This window comes from Orcinus orca, chromosome 7 (genome assembly GCF_937001465.1).
Source record: "Orcinus orca chromosome 7, mOrcOrc1.1, whole genome shotgun sequence".
NCBI lineage: Eukaryota > Metazoa > Chordata > Mammalia > Artiodactyla > Delphinidae > Orcinus > Orcinus orca.
The window spans coordinates 4,007,105-4,013,104 of NC_064565.1; the positions used below are offsets into that span (position 1 = coordinate 4,007,105).

The 6,000-nt window shown below is 43.8% G+C and overlaps 1 long non-coding RNA gene across 2 annotated transcripts in view; it reads left to right on the forward strand.

Moving 5' to 3' along the window:
• The window catches only part of LOC125965009 (uncharacterized), a 455,232-nt gene extending 451,574 nt beyond the window's left edge, over positions 1 to 3,658 (forward strand). For both annotated transcript variants that reach the window (XR_007478429.1, XR_007478430.1), the window contains exon 3: positions 3,505 to 3,658. This is a non-coding gene — a long non-coding RNA (uncharacterized LOC125965009). The remainder of the gene's footprint in view (positions 1 to 3,504) is intronic.
• Positions 3,659 to 6,000: the final 2,342 nt, after the last annotated feature.

The following is a 6,000-nucleotide window of genomic DNA, read 5'->3' on the forward strand; positions in this document are numbered from 1 at the left end:
CTACTCCTTGCTCAATGAAATGGACACCACACCCGGTTTAAACGCCTAAGAATGTACCTGACTAGTAAGTATCTTAAAACCTATGGATGGCTATGTCTCTGAAAGAGAATCAACCGTGTGAACAGGGGCATGAAAACAGCTGTGACAGGATTGGAGAGGTTCGGTGAACAAATGAAGACCCTTTGAAATCATATTGCATGGTACTCATTCCACGGGTCTCAACTCTCCAGGTTTAAGATATTCTTCCTTCAGCTAAAACATGCATGTGGAACCCAGAGTATGATCAACCATGTGATCGGGAGACGTATTCAAATATGTCTCAGTTTTCGTCCCCTGGTACTCGGGTGCAACATTCCAGATGCTTTACTAACACTCTCCCGACTTGGAGAGTCTGTGCCTTTAATCTCCTGTTTGGCCCAGTTAGCAGTTTCTGCGGAAGATGAACAGGTATAGGGAGAACCAATGAGAGACTAGCTGGAGGTGTCTGGACGGGCAAATTTAACTCTCATTTCCCACCAGGAAGAGGAATTAACCAAAGGCTCAGCGTGCCGTGCCGGAAACAGATTAGCGCCTGAAGCAATCCTGCGGTGTTGCGGGCAGCTCACAAGAAAGTGAGTTGAAGAAAGGAGATCAGGGGCACTGTAATTCACAAAACTGCAGAGTTATAAATGACAGCTATCGTCCAAAAATATACTGAAGTAAGGCTGCAAAGAGGACTTGAAAGAGGGGCAGAATTGCAGGAATCTGATTTCAGGAGGTAGACTGGAATTGCATTAAAACATAGGAAAAGAGGCAGAACGTCAACAATGATGTACTTGGCCAAAAAGGGCGTATGCGTTTTTTCCTGAATATATTCAGGAAATATATATATAGAGACTGAAATTGCATTTAAAGCATAAGAAAAGAGGCAGAACGTCGACAATGATGCACTTGGCCAAAAAGGGCGTATCCGTTTTTTCCTGAATATATTCAGGAAAAAACGCATACGCCCTTTTTGGCCAACCAAGCAAGCTTGCAAAGGAAATCTGCACTACAATGAAGTCTCACTTACCCCCGGTCAAAAGGGCCATCTGAAAAAAGTGTAAAATCCACAAAGCCTGGACAGGCCATGGAGAACTGGGAGCCTTGTTATGCTGATGGGCGGGATGTAAATTGCCAACAGCCACTCTGGAGAAGTGTATGGTGTTTCCTGAAACACCTAAGAAACAAAGCAACAGAGCCTAGGGCACTTCCACTTATGGTCCTATAGCTTAGTGAAATTAAAATCAAAAAGACACAGCCACCCCAAAGTTTGGGACGGCTCTGTTTACAATAACCTCGTTTATGGTACAAGTGCAATATCGCAGAAAGTGAAAAATGGATAAAGAAGTTGTGGTACTTACGTACAATGCAGTATCACTCAGCAATGAAATCTATGTCATCAGGCCCCTAGCAGCATAATGAGTGGATTCAGGTATGATGATTCTAACTGAAATAAGTCACACAGAAAAAGAAACTTCATAAGATATCACTAACACACAAAATGTAAACTTGGCTACACAGGAACTGAATTCCAAAACAGAACAGGGTCGCAAGTTGAGAACACCAACTTATGCTTGCTTAAGGGGAAAGGTGAGTTGGGGTGCTGCATAAAACCAGAGATTGAAATGAGCACAGATAAAGTTCCTTAAGCCAAATATGGAATAGACAAGAGCTACTCCTTGCTCAATGAAATGGACTCAACACCCCATATTAAACGCCTAAGAATGTACCTGACTAGTCAGTATCTTAAAACCTATGGATGGCTATCTCTCTGAAAGAGAATCAAGCATGTGTACAGGTGCATAAACACAGCAGTGATAACATCGGAGAGGTTCGGTGAGCAAATGAAGACCCTTTGAAGTCATATTGCATGGTACTCATTCCACGGGTCTCAACTCTCCAGGTTTAAGGTATTCTTCCTTCAGCTAAAGCATGCACGTGGAACCCAGAGTGTGATCAACCGTGTGATCGGGAGACATTTTCAAATATGTCTCAGTTTTCGTTCCCTGGTACTCGGGTGCAACATTCCAGACGCTTTACTAACACTCTCCCGGCTTGGAGAGTCAGTGCCTTTAACCTCCTGTTTGGCCCAGTTTGCAATTTCTGCGGAAGATGAACAGGAATAGTGAGAACCAATGAGAGACCAGCTGCAGTTTTCTGGACGGGCAAATTTAACTCTCATTTCCCACCAGGAAGAAAAATTAACCAAAGGCTCAGCATGCCGTGCCGGAACCAGTTTAGGACCTGAAGCAATCCTGCGGGGTTGTGGCCAGCTCACAAGAAAGCGAGTTGAAGAGAGGAGCTCAGGGGCACTGTAATTCACAAACCTGCAGAGTTATAAATGACAGCTATCGTCCAAAAATATACTGAAGTAAGGCTCAAAAGAGGACTTGAAAGCAAGGCAGAATTGCAGGAAACCGATTTCAGGAGGTAGACTGGAATTGCATTTAAAGCATAGGAAAAGAGGCAAAACGTCCACAATGATGCACTTGGCCAAAAAGGGCGTATGCGTTTTTTCCTGAATATATTCAGGAAAAAACGCTTATGCCCTTTTTGGCCAACCAAGCAAGCTTGCAAAGGAAATCTGCACTACAATGAAGTCTCACTTCCCCCCGGTCAAAACGGCCGTCTGAAAAAAGTGTAAAATCCAGAAAGGCAGGACAGGCCATGGAGAACTAGGAGCCTTGTTATGCTGATGGGCGGGATGTAAATTGCCAACAGCCACTGGGGAGAAGTGTATGGTGTTTCCTGAAACATCTAAAAATCAAAGCAACAGAGCCTAGGGCACTTCCACTTATGGTCCTATTTCTTAAGGAATTTAAAATAAAAAAGACACAGGCATCCCAAAGGTTGCGATGGCTCTGTTTATAAGAACCTCGTTTACGGTACAAGTTCAATATCGCAGAAAGTGAAAAATGGATAAAGAAGTTGTGGTACTTACGTACAATGCAATATCACTCAGCAATCAAATCTATGTGATCAGGCCCGTAGCAGCATAATGAGTGGATTCAGATATGATGATTCTAACTGAAACAAGTCACACAGAAGAAGAAATATTATAAGATATCACTAGTACACGTAATGTAAACTTGGCTACACAGGAACTGAATTATAAAACAGAACAGGGTCTCAAATTTAGAAAAGCAACTTATGCTTGCTTAAGGGGAAAGGTGAGTTGGGGTGCTGCATAAAACCAGAGATTGAAATGAGCACAGATAAAGTTCCTTAAGCCAAATATGGTATAGACAAGAGCTACTCCTTGCTCAACGAAATGGACTCAACACCCCATATTAAACGCCTAAGAATGTACCTGACTAGTAAGTATCTTAAAACCTATGGATTGCTATGTCTCTGAAGGAGAATCGAGCGTGTGTACAGGGGCATAAACGCAGCAGTGATAACATTGGAGAGGTTCGGTGAGCAAATGAAGACCCTTTGAAGTCATATTGCATGGTACCCATTCCACGGGTCTCAACTCTCCAGGTTTAAGGTATTCTTCCTTCAGCTAAAACATGTATGTGGAACCCAGAGTATGATCAACCGTGTGATCGGGAGACGTGTTCCAATATATCTCAGTTTTCGTCCCCTGGTACTCGGGTGCAACATTCCAGACGCTTTACTAACACTCTCCCGACTTGGAGAGTCAGTGCCTTTAACCTCCTGTTTGGCCCAGTTTGCAATTTCTGCGGAAGATGAACATGACTACGGAGAACCAATGAGAGACTAGCTGGAGTTGTCTGGACGGGCAAATTTAACCCTCATTTCCCACCAGGAAGAGGAATTAACCAAAGGCTCAGCGTGCCTTGCCGTAACCAGATTAGGGCCTGAAGCAATCATGTGGTGTTGGGGCCAGCTCACAGGAAAGCGAGTTGAAGAAAACAGCTCAGGGGCACTGTAATTCACAATCCTGCAGAGTTATAAATGACAGCTATCATCCAAAAATATACTGAAGTAAGGCTGCCAAGAGGACTTGAAAGCGGGACAGAATTGCAGGAAACCGATTTCAGGAGGTAGACTGGAATTGCATTTAAAGCATAGGAAAAGAGGCAGAACGTCCACAATGATGCACTTGGCCAAAAAGGGCGTATGCGTTTTTTCCTGAATATATTCAGGAAAAAACGCATACGCCCTTTTTGGCCAACCAAGCAAGCTTGCAAAGGAAATCTGCACTAGAGTGAAGTCTCACTTCCCCCCAGTCAAAAGGGCCATTTGAAAAAAGTGTAAAATCCAGAAAGGCAGGACAGGCCATGGAGAACTGGGAGCCTTGTTATGCTGATGGGCGGGATGTAAATTGCCAACAGCCACTCGGGAGAAGTGTATGGTGTTTCCTGAAACATCTAAAAAAGAAAGCAACAGAGCCTAGGGCACTTCCACTTATGGTCCTATAGCTTAGGGAAATTAAAATCAAAAAGACACAGCCACCCCAAAGTTTGGGACGGCTCTGTTTACAAGAACCTCATTTACGGTACAAGTTCAATATTGCAGAAAGTGAAAAATGGATAAAGAAGTTGTGGTACTTACGTACAATGCAATATCACTCAGCAATGAAATCTATGTCATCAGGCCCGTAGCAGCATAATGAGTGGATTCAGGTATGATAATTCTAACTGAAATAAGTCACACAGAAAAAGAAACATCGTAAGATATCACTAACACACGGAATGTAAACTTGGCTACACAGGAACTGAATTACAAAACAGAACAGGGTCTCAAATTTAGAAAACCAACTTATGCTTGCTTAAGGGGAAAGGTGAGTTGGGGTGCTGCATAAAACCAGAGATTGAAATGAGCACAGATAAAGTTCCTTAAGCCAAATATGGAATAGACAAGAGCTACTCCTTGCTCAACGAAATGGACTCAACACCCCATATTAAACGCATGCGAATGTACCTGACTAGTAAATATCTTAAAACCTATGGATGGCTATGTCTGAAAGAGAATCAAGCATGTGTACAGGGGCATAAACGGAGCCGTGATAACATTGGAGAAGTTCGGTGAGCCAATGAAGACCCTTTGAAGTCATATTGCATGGTACCCATTCCACGGGTCTCAACTCTCAAGGTTTAAGGTACTCTTCCTTCAGCTAAAACATGCGTGTAGAACCCAGAGTATGATCAACCGTGTGATCGGGAGACATGTTCAAATATGTTTCAGTTTTCATCCCCTGGTACTCGGGTGCAACATTCCAGACGCTTTACTAACACTCTACTGACTTGGAGAGTCAGTGCCTTTAACCTCCTGTTTGGCCCAGTTTGCAATTTCTGCGGCAGATGAACTGGAATAGGGAGAACCAATGAGAGACTAGCTGGAGGTGTCTGGACGGGCAAATTTAACTCTCATTTCCCACCAGGAAGAGGAATTAACCAAAGGCTCAGCGTGCCGTGCCGGAACCAGATTAGGGCCTGAAGCAATCCTGCGGTGTTGCGGCCAGCTCACAAGAAAGCGACTTGAAGAAAGGAGCTCAGGGGCACTGTAATTCACAAACCTGCAGAGTTATAAATGACAGCTATCGTCCAAAAATATACTGAAGTAAGGCTGCCAAGAGGACTTGAAAGCGGGGCAGAATTGCAGGAAACCGATTTCAGGAGGTAGACTGGAATTGCATTTCTAGCATAGGAAAAGAGGCAGAACGTCCACAATGATGCACTTGGCCAAAAAGGGCGTATGCGTTTTTTCCTGAATATATTCAGGAAAAAACGCATACGCCCTTTTTGGCCAACCAAGCAAGCTTGCAAAGGAAATCTGCACTACAATGAAGTCTCACTTCCCCCCGGTCAAAAGGGCCATCTGAAAAAAGTGTAAAATCCAGAAAGGCAAGACAGGCCATGGAGAACTGGGAGCCTTGTTATGCTGATGGGCGGGATGTAAATTGCCAAGAGCCACTAGGGAGAAGTGTATGGTGTTTCCTGAAACATCTAAAAAAGAAAGCAACAGAGCCTAGGGCACTTCCACTTATGGTCCTATAGCTTAGGGAAATTA